The 17574-nt window shown below is 42.4% G+C and overlaps 1 protein-coding gene across 1 annotated transcript in view; it reads right to left on the reverse strand.

Annotated features, from left to right (window-relative positions):
• Positions 1-17574, reverse strand: part of LOC122624581 — a 38960-nt gene that overhangs the window by 19419 nt on the left and 1967 nt on the right. The gene's annotated exons all lie outside the window — the stretch shown is intronic.

Raw genomic sequence — 17574 nt, forward strand, 5'->3', positions numbered from 1 at the left:
ATTTTTACATATCTTGCTGCGTTTGGCAGCATTTCGTTAATCTTGTCAGCTAATATGTATGGTAGATGCCTGGCATGCGGGTAAAAGGATCAGAAAGGATCTAGGCTGCGAGTTTTATCTGGTTTCAATTTCCATACACAGGACATGGGATTAATTGGTATTTTATACAATAAATTTACAAAGCACCACCGGCCTCTTAATTTAATCAAAATATATATAAGTACATGTTTACCAGCAAATAACAGCAAATAATATAATTATTTGGTGAAATGCTGGCAGCTTGTTTGGTAATTTGGTTAGCGCATTTGATTGACTCTATTGTTCGATATTAACAAATGATATTTAACAAATGTATATTTACACACTGGCTTAATGCGGCGTAAAATGTCCAAATTAAATTGACACGTTTGCTTGGCGTTTTTTTATATAAATTTATTATAAATTTATATCAAATATGCAACCACAATCGAGATGCGATGGCGCTTTTTGTTTTCATGAATATTTGCACACAGTAGCCTCAATAAAATAAGCGAGCAGATACCGAGATTTAATTGAATTCCCCGTTTCCAGGAACTCGCAACTCTTTGTACGAGTATTACCCACCATTTACCCTCAAGCTCTGTGTGTTTAACCAACAAATAAAAGTGATGAGCATGAATATTAATGTGTTTATTTAAAAAAGAAAATGACAAAACGATACTACAATAATAAGTGAGTTTTGACTGGGAAAATGCGAATAATTGTGAGCTATTAAATTACTTTCCGTTTGCGTGGCTTTCAACCTTAAATGTTTATTCCCGCCCTCGACTTTGTGTTTACTACGATTTTCCGAATTTCATTCTCAAGGATTCTTATGTCGAGATTTATGTGTATTTCCGGTGTGTCCTTTTGCCTTGTGTGTGTGTGTGTGTGTCAGTGCGATATTATTTTTATTGTAATTTAATGAGTTCTGAGCCTAGGGCAGCTTCTTGGTCGGCGGAATTGAGAAGTGGATTTGAGCGGCAAGTGGGTATAAGTGTGTGTGTATTCCTGTGTGTGTGTTCCTGTGTGTGTATGCTTGTGTGTGTATGCTTGCGTGTGTATGCTTGTGTGTGTGAGTGGCTTTGGGGGATTTTTGTGTGTATTTGTGCGAGTATTTTGCGGCAACTGGCAAAACCCATCATCATCAGCAGCTGAGATAGCTTCCAATTGCGCCTTAATCAGTCAGCTGTCTCCTGCCCCGCCCACTAGGTCCACATCTGCAGACTCCCGTTCACTTTGTCCTGTTTATCCTGTGGCCTACTGATAAAAATAAAGGACTCCTGGTTGGACTGGTTGCCTTGGTTCGTTGACAGCTGCTGGTGACGGAATTCAAGATGACTGAATGTGGGTTTGAACAAACGTAAGCATCCCGAAGCCACAAATTAATCGTTTTATTCAAATCCAGCGACTCTGTAGAAGCCATTCAGTTGAGTCCTTAATGTTTAAATGAATACTCGTAGGTACATATATTTCTTGCAGGTTATTAAGTTCAGGGGGTTAGATGAGTTCGATATAAAGGACTGCATTTGTCCACAAGCAAACGTAGAACAATATCTGTAGGTCTGTCATCTTTCTTTGAGGATTTGTACCAGAGAACTGCAGCAAGCCAGCGGCACTCTAAGTTTGCACCCTGTTTCTAATGTCTAAACAGAAAACAATCTTATATATTATTAAATAATATTTATACCTAACTCACACTATTCTATTTCTATTCTTCTAGCTGGCATTCAAAGTGAAATTATAAAATTATAAGTAAGATAGCTGAAAGTATTACGTTACATTAAAAGGAAATAATGAATTATACTAAGTACTAAATACTAAATAATACTAAATTCTTAATCATAATAAATACTAAATACTACTAAATACTAAATAATACTAAATACTTAATACTAAATACTACCAAAATTTAAGTGCCCTCCTCTGCGCTTCTCAAAAGTCCTACGTAAGCAAACCACTTTTTCAATGTTTTTTTTTTAAATACTAATTGTGAGTGAGTGGTGCAGTGATATGTGATATATGGCAGCAGAGGATATCTATGATGTGATTTTGACCTGCTGGAGTGGAGGAAGTGCCTGAGCTAGCTATTTTCCATTAACTACAACCAGCTGTCAGCTCTGAAGTGGAATGAGCTTGAGGAAGGGGGTGAGTACCTTTTAAGTTTAATATGGGAAGCAAATATTAAAAATTATAACAACGCAAATAATATAATATATAAAAAAGAAATGTCTATTTCGTGTTGTTTAAATTTTGGTAAAGTAAAGGCAAAAAAGAAGACTATCTATCTACAGATCTTGGGCATTTCTAATTGTAAGTACCCGACACTCAAACTTGTGGAGTGTGATATGTACCTTCCTCCATTTGAATATTTGAATGCCACTAAGAAGGGGACTTTCTCAGCAAACGAAAAGCCCACATACATGAAGGCTTGCAACCTTTTCTGGAAAAATACGAGAGAGTGGCAACTGTGGAGAAAAAAGTATGGAAATTAAAAGAAAAAAAAAGAGAAAAAAAAGTAAGAACCAAAGAACGAAAGAAAGGTAGTTCTCGTGCATGTAAATCAATAAGCTATCAATTACTTGCCCAGAGCAAATATTGATGTGAGTGTGTGTGGCACATGTCGCTGTGTACGACACACACTGTTTATTAATAACTCAAAATGCCAGCCGCCTCAGAAAATGGAACAAACTTGTTAGCCAAGCTAAAAGACTTCGGGCCACAAAGCGAATTTCCCGGTAATGGAGTCCGATTGTACTATACATGTTGCTCACCCATAGGCACCCACACCAACACTCACTCACAGCCACACTCGCACTCACATACACTCACACACGCATATACGCACTCATTAAATGGCAATTTATGCGTTCGCCTGGCGCCCTCATGTATATTTAACGACAGTTGCCACGTTTATGGCCAAAACGAGTACGAAACTGCCAACTGCCAATTGCCAATTGCCGACGGCCAACGGCCAACAAATGAGAGCGAAAGTTTTTCAGCACTTGAACTTGCCCAGAATTCAGGCGAGCTGCCTGCACATTATTGATTTACATCAGGTTCTGGCCATTAAAGTTAGTTAACAGGTTGTCAGTGGTGCGAAATTCGATGCATTTTAACAACACTTGACCTAATCACTCTCACAACTAAGTTCATAATTACTTTGAAAAGTTTTTGATATGCTCTTCAACCGTTCACTGCTCAATAATAATTTAGAGGCATATTTAATTAATGGCTGCGTTGAGTGGTAAAATAAAAAGCTATTCATTTTGAACATACGAATATTTTTATTGTGCTTAAACAAACTAGAAGTGGCCGTCGATTTAATCTGATTTGCGGCATATAATGCGCATATTGATGAGAGTGTCCTGCCCGCATAAGTAGGCAATGGTCCCCCGAGTGAGTTGCGTCCCGCCAGCCGGTTGCTTCCGGTTTAATTATGTTTGGGCGCCCAGAGGCCCGAACTCGGCACCTCCCACTTTTGTCAACTTTTTCGCCTCGTCCTGGAACAACAAATGGCACCGGGTGGCAAACTGAACAGCTGACGGGCTGACAGGCTGGGCAAAGGATGCGGGCATGTGGTGGATGCCAGGAGTAGCTCAAGTCAAATTAGCAAACATTTTGGAAAATATTTACGCACAAAGTCTTCGCCTTCGTCAATTGGCCAAAACCCGGCGATCAAATGAGCCACTGCTGTGTGTGTGTGTGTGCAGGATGTCGCATCCTGTCTTCCGGTGTGTGTGTGAGTGGGCAAAGGGGCCTTCGGGCTTTTCGGTTACAAGTTGGAAGTTGGAAGTTTACCGCGGCAAAAGTTCCTCGGAAAAGGCAGGATGTGTGCCAACAACAATTTAGAAACAGCTTTCAGAAACGACAAAGTTGACTGTTCTGTGTTGTGGTTTGCAATTAGACTTTCCATCAGCTTGCTTACATTTCATTTCGCGTAACAAAGAGAAAAAAACATCCGCCTACCTCTTCACTTAGTTAATGTAACCAAATTCCTAAACACTTCCTCGCAGTTTAAAACAAAGCAAAGTACTCACTGCAACTCAATTAAACCAGCAATCAGAAGGGTAAAAAACATTGAAACTGTGTAAATAATTATGACGAAAGGAGAAACCATCGATAAATGAGAAACAGTTGCCAATTCAGCGCTGTCAACAAATGTAAAACCGCAGAACAATATAATTGCCGCTTGTAAACTGGCGGCCATAAAAAACACGCACTAAAATGTGCCGAGCAAATAACGAACTCAATCTGTCACACTTTAACCATAAAAAGGATACCACAAACAGAGCAAAAAAAGGGCGCAGGATATATATATATATACTATATACATATTGATATGCACGATGACATGAAATGATTCGCAAAAATGATTCGATGCTAACCCAATTTGCACTTCAGTTGTGCGCTGACCCGGCGATTGTCACGCATCGAATGCAGCGGCACGTGTCCTGGATAACGCCCCTTCCCGGCCATGCCCCCTTTGCCAGTGCCCAGCACCGCCCCCCAAACAGCTTAGCAGCCGCTTAGCCAGAGGCAAAGTGTAACAAAATCTGTGGCAGCAACATCAAGTAGCCGCCACCGCCACTGCGCCCCCTCTCCGCTTGGCTTTCTCCACTCTTCTGCCTCGTTTCCGCTTCCGCCCGCCATGTTGGCCATGTGGTACGTGTGTGTGCGTGTGTCTGCGTGTGTTCATGTGTCTGTGTGTGTGTCTGGGTGTAGCAGTGCGTGTCTGAGCACGCTAAGTGTGTGTGCTTTGAAGTTTTTATATCTACATACAAATACAGATGCGTGCCCTCCTTTTTCGGCGTAGTGTGTTTGCTTTGCGTTTTGTTTTGTTTGTTTTGTTTGCGTTAAACCAAAAACGCTAAAAAGCAAGAAAGAAGCATGCGGCGTGTGGCATGTGGCATGTGGCATGTGGCAATGGGCAACGTTCTCTAATACACTCGCTACGGATTCGCTGGGCTTTCTCGAAAAGCCATGAAAATGCCTGCCTTTTTACCATGCAAGTTTATCCGTCCGTTTGTTTGCTCAACTTGAGTTTGAGTTGGTACTTTTTAACGTTAATAGATGAGTTTGGACTGGGCTGTAAATAATAGTGCGCTCTGAAAGTAATCAGTAATAGTGCTGGAAATGTACGTTTCTAGTTTATCTATGATATTATAGAGTCACGTTTATGGAAAATAAGATTCTTACATTTTTTATGACATTTCCGTGAACTCATTGCTGTACTTTTCGCCACCTAACGAGCATTTCATTAAAAGTGGACATCTAGTCGAAACAAAGAACTCAAAGACATTTCTATGGACTAAACTTAGTCGGTCTCCTTGTGGAAATGCCACAACACTTGAACTAAAATATATAACGCAAACACGTGCTACATATTACACTGTTCAAATATTAATTATAAAGAGCTATAATTATATTTAAGGTATCATATTTTACTGGAGTGGCATTATATATAAGGTATCATATGTTACTTGATTGGCATTATATTTCAGGTATTTTTACTTGATTGGCAACCATTTCTAACAACGTGTTTTGTGTTTTGTTTGTGATTTTTTCAAGTGTAAGAAAAGGCAAAAACGAGCTCTGCTTTATGTCCCCTACCATTTCGTTTGAGTTCTTTGTGTTGATTTCGTTTCATGTTGGCATTCAGTTTCGCTGGTTACTTTTCCATTTCCTTTGCCTCCATTGAGCTTTCGGCTTTCGCTTTTCGCTTCTCGGTTTTTGCGAAAGGCAACGGCCATAAGGGTCAGTCGCAGGGTCCCGGCAAACAAATGAACTTACGCCTATGGCCCATGGCTTAAATGCGGGCCGAGTTTAACGTTTAACGTGCCGACGAGGAGGATTTTGCCAGGACATTGACAATTTCGTGCCAAGGCAATTGCATTGCGCTCCTGTCGCGCGTCTAATTTGCTATGAATACAAATGGAAAATTGATTCGAGAAATGGCTCAAGTAACGACACATCAATGAAAACGATTTGCGAGCTGTGAGCTGTGTGTGTGCGTGTGTGTGTGTGTGTGTGTTTGTGTGTGTTCGTGTGCTACTGTTTGGCCAAACAGGACTTTCTACCTGCCGACGTTGCCATTTTTGTTCTTCTCACTTCCTTTTTTGTGTTCCCTTCACCTTTTTGCAGCCCTCAAGCAGCGGCTATTGATTTTGTTACTCTGACCCAAATCCAGGACTCACGAACAGAGCTCCGCTTCGCGTAGCATGCATAATTCACGCGCCTTAAATTGTGCTTCAATCATGATTGAAGTGGAATGGGCGGGGGAAGGGGGATGGGGCGAAGGGTCCTGGGAACTCGGAGTGCTGTGCTCCGTGCCAAATTAGTTTATCTTTTGGTTTAAATTCCAATTAGCTTCATTCTTTGCGGTTCTGCGGACATATTTACTTTGCCATTGGCCCACGGGGCGTATGTGGAATGCTTAGTGTGTGCAGAGTTTCACTGGTTTACTCATGTCTTCTGCCAACAATGATGGTTTCTTGGTTACATAGCTGCATGCACTGTTCTTCTCCCGATTTTCGAATTAAAAGTAATCGTTACTTTCACAAAAATCTTTGGAAATAAAGGCTCCAATGTAGCATTTCATACCTTGTAATAGAATTTTCTGTCAATTGCCATTTAAATTTTGAAATATTTTTAAATTTTTGCAAAAAAAAGTTATAGGAATGGTTAGCATTGCTAATTAGCTGCTTAAAATACTTATTCATGTGCCTTTATGTTGATTTCTACCCAAGTTATGGCGAAAATTCCCTTCGTGAATATTGCATTTTGCGAAAAGCCGAATTTCCGTCATTAAATAATCCTTTTTTGTCCACAACTTAAAGCCACTTGTCTACATATGCAATGTGAAAGCTGGTTGAGTTTGTCATTAGCTGCTTGCAGTGCAACTGCTGACCATTTTCGTAGGAAAATTCAACCCGTTTATCGCAAAACAGTTTCGGTTACCCACGAAAGCGGAAACCGCATTTAAATGAAATGATTTCTTTGTGCGTTCATGAAAGCGCAATAAAAATTCCAGAAGGGCGGTGCGCGATTATTGCATTCCCACGGGAGCCACGCCCACGCAAACATGTTGACTATGATTAAGGGCTAATTATGTTTGCACTCGTGTTAAAATACTCCTCGCTATCGTTACATCCGCCCAGTTAACACACACACAAGTGAGTATGTGCAGGTGAGTGTATGTGTGTGTGCTGCAGGTGAGAGCCCAGGGGAAAGGATATAAGGATAACGGATGGAGGCCACGAGTGGGTTGCCTGATTTTAGACTCAACAGCAACGCACTCGGCGTCTTAATTAATTACACAATTAGCAAACTGAATGATAGTGATCATTTAAAAGGAATATCCGCTGGATGCACACTAGTTGAAACAATTAAAGCTTGGCAATGGGAATGCTCAGATAATTATTTCAATGTACATAATTAAAATCCTAATGACAAATGCCCAAGGAGCCATAAGCATAAATAAGCGAAAATGGCAAATAACTTTTATTGGCAAGTATGAAATCTTTATGACCTAAGCCCAAGTCCAAATCCTTAATCACTTGCTTAACAAAGGAAGTCATGATGTAGAAGTACACCTAAGTAGGAACTTTAAGTAGGAACTTTAAGTAGGAACATTGCCGACCAGCTGCTTTGTGAGCCCCAAAAAGGACGAGGCGTCAGGATATGCAATGCTATAACATTTTCATAGCACACTTGGCAGCGCCTTTAATTGCCAGACTAAGGCCAATTCATTGCCAGCCTGCTCAACTCATCATCGTCCTGCTGCTGCTGCTCCATGGCAATGTCGGTGCTAGGTCCTAGGTCCTGTTTCCTGTATCCTGTTTCCTGCTTCCTGGCTGACAGGCTGAGCCCCTCTTTGCAGACAGCGCTTTGGCTTTCCACTGCGCTTGACCACCACTGCTAAACCAAATTGTTGCTGCAAAATTGTTGCCACCAACAATTGTGCTAAAATGTGCTGCAATCAAATGGTAGAAAATACTGAATCTTAGAATCCTGGCTGAATCCTAGCTGAATCTATTGCTTGCATATCGCTTTTGTTGCCGCCGCCATAATTAAATACAAAATGCGTTTAATTATGAGTGCCGTGTCAGAGCCCATGGGAAATAATAATGGACACAACAATATCAACTGACACACGCACACGCACACCCACACTCACGCACACCCACACACACGCACGCACACCCACACACATAGCCACTACTGTCACACAGACAATCACGCGATGATGCATTGCATTTTAATGATGCTGCTCGGCTGTTGTTGCTGCATCGCTCCAGTTTCAGTTTCATTCTTTCATGCCGTTGTGCCCATTGCCACCCATTGCCACCCACTGCCACTCCCACTGCCACCCACTGCCATCCAGGACTATACAGCACCACCCACCATGTCCTGCCGCCGTCGCCTTGCTCTCTCTTTAGCAATTTGATTTCAATTTCGACTTTGTTGTCGTTGATTATGTTCCTCCGCCGACTGCCGACTGTTTTTTTCCCAGTCATTTGATTAGTGCGAGGCACTGCGCGCAAGGATAATGAAAATAAATAGCAAAAAGTGTCGATGATGAGATTGCTTTTGTGGTCCATTTGGGGCCACACTCTCTCGCTCTATGTGTGTGTGTGTGTGCGGGTTGGGGGTTGTGGGAGGGGGGGTGAAAACCACGATGTGGTGTGCTGCTATTTCTGTGACAAATAATAGGCTTAAGGGCGGAAATAACAATCTGTGTGCTTTATTACGAGCATTAAATTTAGAACGCTCTTGGCTGTCTGATTCAATTTATTCATTTCACATCAACTTGCAACACTCACTCAGAATTTGGTATTTTATGCTTTGGAAAAAACTCTAATTAACTTCAACCAGGTGAAGTTCTGCCAGGTGAGAGATCATTTTTGGGGTTTCACAAGCCAAACAAAAAAATGTAAGAATGCAGCAAACATTTCGTGGCAGACATTTTGCTGGTTTCTTTTTTTTTGTGCACAATTGTCAAGCATTGTTTTTCAACTACTAATTGTGCACATAAATATTTAATTCGTTGCCTGGAAACCACCTTTTTCCCGGCATTCACATCTCTGCCTTCTTCTTTTTTTGGTTTTTTGGTTTTTGGCTGTGCGCTCAGTCGGTGTTTTTAATTATACGACGGGGCAAAACAACACAATAAAAATACAAAAGTTCACATGCGAATTCCGGCATTTGTATGCTCACATGCCAGAAAAAAAAAGGAAAAGAAAAAGGAGATGAAATTCGGGAGCGGGATGGGAAACGATGGCGCCACTTGGCCGCCATTGTTGTCGCGCTAAATTGCAGGACCTGCCGCCCTTTTCTTGCCACATCCTCCACTTCATACAGCTCTATATATACGTATAAATATAATTGTACATATATATGTATAAATATATATGTACATATATATGTATAAATATACATGTACATATATACAAGTGTATATATATTTTAACTTTTTCCACATGTGAAGGAAACAAGAGAACTCCCTGCCTGTCTGTCACAATGGCAATATGCAGATGTCTCTGGGCAAAACCCTTATGGCCTAACCGCCACGCCCTCATCCTTCCCACCGCCCCCCACACCCACACACACACACACACACACACCCAGAAGGTGACGTATGCGTACTTTTTCATTTATATTTAAATGTCACCAAAAGCCTTGCGAGGCGCAAATGAAATCGTCACACAAATGAAAGCCAGCTGAAAAGGAAATTATTTCGTTCGCCGCGGCAAACATTTAATAATAAAGTCAAGTCAAAGGATTATGCCACACAACAATTTCTAATGGATTAAGTTCTTATAATTGAGCAACTAATTATAAATAATTGGGGTACGTAAACGTAACACTGCCGGTATAAATATTTATTTACCTTTAATGCCATGCCATCAATTAGTGTGCTTAAGTTACACGCAAATACTGAAAACCAATATGGAACAAGTAGATTATTTGATATCCAAATGTATTTTCTACTCAAACATTTCTGCCCGAAAGAAAAGGAAGCACACGGTATTTTAAAGGACGATGTGAGCATTCAGCGGACATGCATAATTCTCGAATGTCTTTCGGCTGGAGCATATTTGATGGCGAATTATTGCAGATCCTGGCAGATCCTGGCAGCCCTGAAGTGCATCAAGCATATCAATATCGAGCCCCTGGGAACGCAAGTGAGGACAGCACTGAAGTTGATGCCGAGGCATTAGGGAGGCGGGACAATTTAAGACAGCCTGCCATTCTGTTCGCCCTGTTCGTCCTTATGGGATGCAGTCGTCGTCTGTTGCTGGGCGGGGAAGGATGATGGGTAGGAGCAGGAGGAGCAGCAGGAGCAGCAGCAGCAGGAGGAGGAGCAGCTGAAGGAGCAGTAGGAGAACCAGCTGAAGGAGCAGCAGGAGAAGCAGCAGCAGGAGGAGAAGCAGCTGGATTAGGAGGCATGCTCCGCAGAGAGGACGTGCATGCTCATTCTGCCGAGTCGGCAGTCGCCCACTTGGGCGGCCTGTTGCATATTTCATGGCGCCTCAAATGAAGCACTTAAGCTGACAACATCTCGAGCGGCAAAAACATGGGTGGCGTCATAAGGGGGAGGCACTTGTATCGAACTGCGTGCCTTCACAAAGGATACAGTGGGATATGTCTTCATAAGCATTCGTATATTTTTCAACAGTATTTGTACTACTTACAGTATTTCTTGCTAAGCAAAAGTTGCGCCTTTCGCAAGCTTTCATTTTATTTCATTTTAATTAAATGCAGCTTATTACTTTTTTATACAGTTTTTTTGACAGCATTGAACCACTGTGGCATGCGGGAAATTGGCTTAGCTCCATCGAAATGCGTTTGCAGGCCTAAATCCATCGCGCTCTTGCCAAACACTTAGGCCCAACATGAAGGACATGTCGCGGGCTTATTAAATAAGTACCGCCAGCACAGACAGGCGCAGCTGCAGGATGGCAGAAGGATCTGCATGGAATTCAGGATAATATCTCAGCAAGGACACCACAATACAGCAATGCGAAGCAGGAAGCAGCAAGGAGTAAGCAGTAAGTAGTAAGGAGTAAGAAGCAGCGACAAACGACAAAGGAAGTTGTCTTTCAAAGGCAGATTGAGAGCTCACAAAAGGCTTTTGATTAAGTTTGGAAAAATAAGTCGTCGTCATGACGACACACTCGCAAATATAATAAAGTTGAGCAAATATTATGATAATTCCTAATTCGTGATATTCCCATGGACCGAGTTAAGTAAAAATAATTGTAAGCCAAACTAAGCTGGGAATCTTAAACCAAATGGCTCGGCAGTGGAAAGTGGAAAGTATGAAGAAGCCAGCGAAATACAATCAATTGTTTAATCAAAGGGAAACTCGATGAAGCATTTAAGATTGAAAGGCTTGCCTAAGTGGCCTGGATGCTACTCATCCCATTTCATCCCAATCCCCATCCCCAATGACCCATCGCATCGCATCGATTTTCAGAGTGGAGAAGAGTTGAGAAATGGCCATTGGCGAACGTTAAAGTTCACAGCGAAATGATTTCATCAAGAAATTGGCCTCGGCCATAGCAACAAATTGGCCCCCCAAAAAAAAAAAAGAGAGAGAGAAACTTAAATGGCCGAAAGCAGCAGCAACAATCGAATCCAATAAAGGCCAACTAAATAACAGCGGCTATAAATGAAACACGAAGGCGCCCATCCAGCGATACAAAAACGAAAACGAAAACAAACACGAAAGTCGCTGGAAGAGGCAAACTTTTAAGTACGCTATTAATGTTTAATTCGAGTTATTTAAGTTGGGCACTTCATTTAGCCCGAGTCCAGATGCCACTGGAATGCTCTCCCTGATATAGTTTCCACCCCAATCAACCAATTCCCATTCCATATCCCCACAACCCAAAAAAAGAAGCCACCTCCTCATTTCGGTGCGTGACCTTTTCTTATTAAATGTTAATCATAAAAGCGCAAAACCAAATGGCTGCCGCTGCTCCTGCCCCAAATGGTGGCATGGTGAAAATTGAACTGAAACGAGCTTATCGCCTTGCCTGCCACGCCCCCCAGACCACTACTACTACTGCCCCTCCAGTTGGGCCAATGAAGTTGTCTTATAATCCGGTAATTAATTTCTGCGGTCTCCGGAATTGCGATGAGCATCTGGGATTGGGGCGTGGAGGGGGGCGTGGAGCGGAGGGTCGTCTAATGAAAGGCAATGAAAGCGGCCAAGTGACAGGATAACAAATTAATAAACTTTCGGCCGCGGCAACAGCTCGTGAAATTCGACTAGAATGGCCCCGCCATTGATCATTGTAGCCAACTGGCCACCGAATGCTAAATACACCGCGAGAAATACGATAAGAGTACGAGCTCTGCATGAATTTAAGATGTGAAACCAACTATCTATCTATAAATATATATAAATATGAAGTATATATATATACTTTAGCTATATTGCCTTTGCTTTTCTATGTTTATTATGTTTTATTTATTTATATTTTCCAGTGTATCCATATGACTGTGGATCTATAAGCACTGTCTGCAGCCAGTAACGTGCCATTGGGTTCGAAATGTTTTTGACAGGCAAGCTGTTGCCAGCGTTTTAGCATCGTAAAAAGTGTCCTTGATTCGTGCCACTTTAAGGGGCAAGGGAATTGCAGTTGAATCACCCCCCAGCGAAGTATAAGCAATACACAACCAGGAATCGAATCGAATCAGGACACAAATCGAAAGGACACAGTGGAAGGGACAAGCAGCTGGCTGAAGGGAACCACATGTAGGTTGACTTATTGGTTATTTTCAAGAAAACCTCTGAAGGAACACAAAGCATTTAGCACTCGGTTCAAACAGTTCGTGGAAATTCGATTTTGAATATACAGATTTTGCGTAATTATTTGGGAATTTCTCTGCCAATCAAAGTGCTGATACTCTCGCAATAAATATAATATATGAATATGTGCAATATGTAGACGTAAGGCTTCACTTTGCACCTACGTAAGCTCTTCAGCGTCGACTTAATCCCACGGATACTGATACAGATACAGATACAGATGTGCAGATAGAATCTTATAGCTTAGCTAAGCAAACTGGCAATCGAGAGATTTAATAATTGCTAAAATGTTTCTGGCAGGCGCCTTTGGGGGCACAAAAAAAGAAGCAAATAGCAAACGATGATGCGTTCAAAGCGCATATCCAGCTATCAAGCTATCAAGCTATCAAGTTATCTAGTTATCGTGCCAAGGCAGATCTGCAAACCACCTGCAATTTTGCAGTTCTTTTCCACGAGTTGCCCCCTTCGGCGGCGAGGCGAGTGCACAAAGAAATTAACAAACAACGACGTTTGAAAGGCAGAGGTGGGTGCAACTGAAACTGAAACTGAAGCTGAATTGCAACTGAATTGAAAGCGGAATCGGAATCGGAATAGGAATCGGAAACGGAAATTGTCCAAGCAGCCAGCGAGAAGAAAACAACAACACGATGACAAAAGGCGAGTGCAAAACAGCAGGTGCAGCAGATGCAAGTGACGCGGGAACAGGGGGGTACAGGGGGGGTGGAACTCAAGGATCCATGAATTCAAGGCTTCGAGGATTCAAGGATTCAAGGATACGAGGTGAACCTGTGCGGCAACAGGATGGCACAACATTTGTTGCGCTTTGCTCTTTGCCCGGCCTGCCAGTCGCCATCCGCCATTCGCCAATCGCCGGTGTCCTTTTGTGAAATGTCAATGCTGCCAGGACCTGTTCTCTCTGCTTTAGCCTTTATTTCTATTTTTTCTCACGCAACTGGCCACAGTGTCACACACCCAAACACACGCGCCACGCATTCAGCCTAATCGATAGCAATCAATACATTTTGTGGGCGACTCCGAAAAACTGTTGCACACTCCGCCGGAATTCGGTGGACTCCACGAGTCCGGAAAGAGAAACCTGAGCCGCGTCGCTGGTTTGGAATATCACCTGGGAAATTCCACTTTCAGCTTTGCCGCGCCAATTAAATCACTTCAAAACCATGAGCAATGTCATATCTATTAATTTAATGCATTTACCTTGCGATAAAAAAGTGCATTGTGTTCTATGAAGTGCCTAATAATGTGATTTAACTTAGGGAAAAGCTTGTCTAGCACCTAATGAACCTTTAAAGGTTCATGTGATCGAATGTTGGGCCCTTGGGTGACTTGTATTTTGTATTTTGCTGATAATCAGCTGGTATCGGGTTTCAAGTTGATAGCCAAAGGAATTCTACCCCTTTGCCGAGGGCGTGTGTGATAATAAAGCAAACTAAACTGAACAACAAAATTTCAATGGCGATTTATTACCGTCACCAACGACAACCATATCTTTGTCAGCATGTACATATATATACCTACATCCATAGAGCAACTACATAAATAAATATATATACATATGTAGCATGTATGTAGCATGTATGTATATATGTAGCATGTCATGGGGTTGTGTGTTTCAGCTCTTGTGCGTCGGCATATAAAAATCGATGGTGTGGCGACCAAAATAAAGGCCGAAAAACAGCAAAAAAAAAAGAGAAAAAAAAAGGAGTATGGTAAACTAATTTTATTTTCACGGCTGGCCTCAACTTATTTGGACCGGAGATTTCCACACCAAACTGCTGGCAATTAGACGGTAATTTCACGACCAGCACAGAAGGGAGATGGCTGCTCTGGCGTTGATGTGTTTGCTGCATAGTCTGCTGTGACGTCAGTTGCCAACCAACCGTGTGTGTGTGCATGTGTGTGTGTGTGTGTATGGGCCAGGCTTAAAGCGAGAACAAAGGGCATCTCAGCCAGACTCGGCAGCCGACAATGAAAGTGGCCATGGCACCGCCAGATTGGCAGAAAGTCGGGCTTTGATGTGAGCGCCACAGCGGAATGCTGCATTGAATTTGGCCAAATACACGAACCAACTGGCTAATCCTCAAGGCGAGCAATTAAAACCTGAATTTGTTTCCAGTTGAATAAGTTTGGCTACAAATAGCTGCTCCTAATTGGGCACGCGTCGATTAAAACTTTGCAACTGCAATATATGCGAAAATGTATAGAAATATGAGCCAAAAAAAATATTCCAAAAATGCTATAAACAAAATGGGAAAATTGACAATAATAACAACTATGAACTGTACCTGCAGTTGACTGGTTTATGAGCTTAATAAGCTATTTATCTTATCTCAGCTTTATCTTATACCTAGCTACATAACTTGAATAAACAAAACCATATTTCCTTAAAGACTCTGCACAAGTAATGGCCGTTACAGCTTAAGCCTGCGTACACCGCGTCGTATACTTAATGCGTATACGTTATTACCTTGCACAGCTACATATGTACATACATGTGCTACTGAACTACATACTGAAAAAAGGAACTGCTTGAATGGGTATTTTTAACTTGAATCCCAATGGCCGGCCCGTGCTGCTTGTGGTCACTGCTATTGTTCTTGGCCGCTGAGCTTTTTGTCGCCTCTGTCGGTTTTCCTAAGTAAGGGTAAGATGCCCTTGCGGTGTTCTGGCATGCGTTCGCCAACGCTTGTGAATCCCGTCACGTTTCTGGGTTTTACTTCAAACACCATTTTGGCCAATTGCTCCTTCCGCCAGCAAGGATGCTGTGTCCTTTTGCTTCCCCAGTTGCTGCCAGTCGCTGCCAGTTCCTGCCGAGCGAACTAGTTCTTGGCCTGGCCATGTCTATCAGGTTACATTCCGCCGCAAATGTATTTGCTTAGGCAAATAGTCTTTACTTGTAAGTCAATTTGTTTTATATGAAAATTACTAAAAGGATGTGCGAGACTGTGCCAGTTGGTTTACTCAATGCTTATGTATATACAAGTAATTTTTCCAATTAGGCCAAGTGCTTGCCTCAAACTCCTTGAATCCAAGCTGAGCAGCAGCAACCTTTTGAATTCGATTGGATGGAACTGATTCCGCTCCGTTCCACTCCGATCGCTCCACATGCCCAGCCATGTCCTTGTGCGTTTAATTGTGCCACTGTGTGTCTCTTTTTCCCCGCCGCACACACAGGAGATGGTAGGTAGTCGGTAGAAGGTAGTCGGTAGTCGGTAGTCAAGGGCACGTGATGGGGTCAAGTTCTGCGCTCTCTGGCTTTCGAATGGGCATGGTCGTGTGAACTGAATGCCAATGCCAATGCCAAAGCCAAAGCATCTATTTAGCGACCATAAATCACTGGCGCAGTCCTGCTGCCATAATCGCAATCATGGCCAGATTTCCAGGTTTCCCGCGCCGAAGACCCACTATTTATCAGAAATCACATTCGCAATCGCAATCGCACTTGGACTCGAACTTGGGTTCGCATTAGCTTCCTGTTTGGTCAACTGAATGCGATTCAATTGTGTGAACAGTTGATTGCCAGCAGATGTCGATTTCCATACAGCACTGTACTCTATACAGTATACACTACATACAGTGTACAGTGTACAGTGTACAGTGTACATGGAGTCTCCTTCCATTTTCGCATTGAGCCAGCTTAAGTATGGCATACCTGCTTGATTTTCATTTTGATTTTGATTTTCATTTTCATTTTCATTTTCATTTTGATTTTGATTTTCATTTTGATTTTGCTGCCAGCACATTCCATTTTGGTGCGCAATCCCAGGAGCTAAAATCTCTCGAGCTGAGAAAACTTTATAATTCGGTGATACAAGAATACAGATACCAAGTGCCGGCGTTTTGGGGGCTCCCATAAAGTTTTCACTCCTCCCCCCTCCCAAAAAAAGGAAACAAAACGAAAAAAAAAGGAAAAGGAAAAGGATTGGGTTGGGTTGCTCAATCGGCAAACGGAAGTCGACTGATCCATTGGATCCAGTTTGGATATTTACTGCCTGCACAAGATGGAATCCCTACTTTGGCTGACTTCATTTGGCATCTTCATAAATTGCCTTGCTTTCTCATATAATCAACAATCACTTTGACCACATTACATTGAAGGCTATGTACCTTATAAAATAACAATTTGATTTACTCATTCCATGTTATTTACTTTCGAAGGGGGCGTGAGACAGGGCGGGGATTCATCAAAATATGCAAAGTAGCTAATAACTAATAATTTCCATTAACAATTTGGCAGGGCCGAGTGGCGATGACAATTGGAGGGGGTGAACCTGAGGACTCCATGTGCAGCCAGCTCATCTGGCAGCCAGCTCACGTGCCATGTCCAAGCCACTGGCTCATTGTCAATTCCGAATACATGATGGTGAGCTTAATGGGCAGCAAGGGGAATGGGAAATGGGTATGGAATCCCCACCAGAAGGCAGTACTCCAACCAAACGAATCGCAACCTTGCTTAAAGATATTGCAATAAATCGTGGAATTTCGCCTGAAAAATCATCGGCAGCGAAGGACGAGAGGAGCGCTGTGTATGAATGTCTGCTGAAGAGTTGTTAATTATGCTGTCAAATCTGTTGGCATCTCTGCGGCAAGCAGGATGTGCCAGGACAATGCCGCTGGTATATACTATACAGTAGCTGTTGACTATCGCGTCCTCGAGCCATCGGTTTGTTTGTCCTGCCAAACGGGCAGCCGCACAATGGATGTGCATAAAGTCA

This window comes from Drosophila teissieri, chromosome X (assembly GCF_016746235.2).
Source record: "Drosophila teissieri strain GT53w chromosome X, Prin_Dtei_1.1, whole genome shotgun sequence".
NCBI lineage: Eukaryota > Metazoa > Arthropoda > Insecta > Diptera > Drosophilidae > Drosophila > Drosophila teissieri.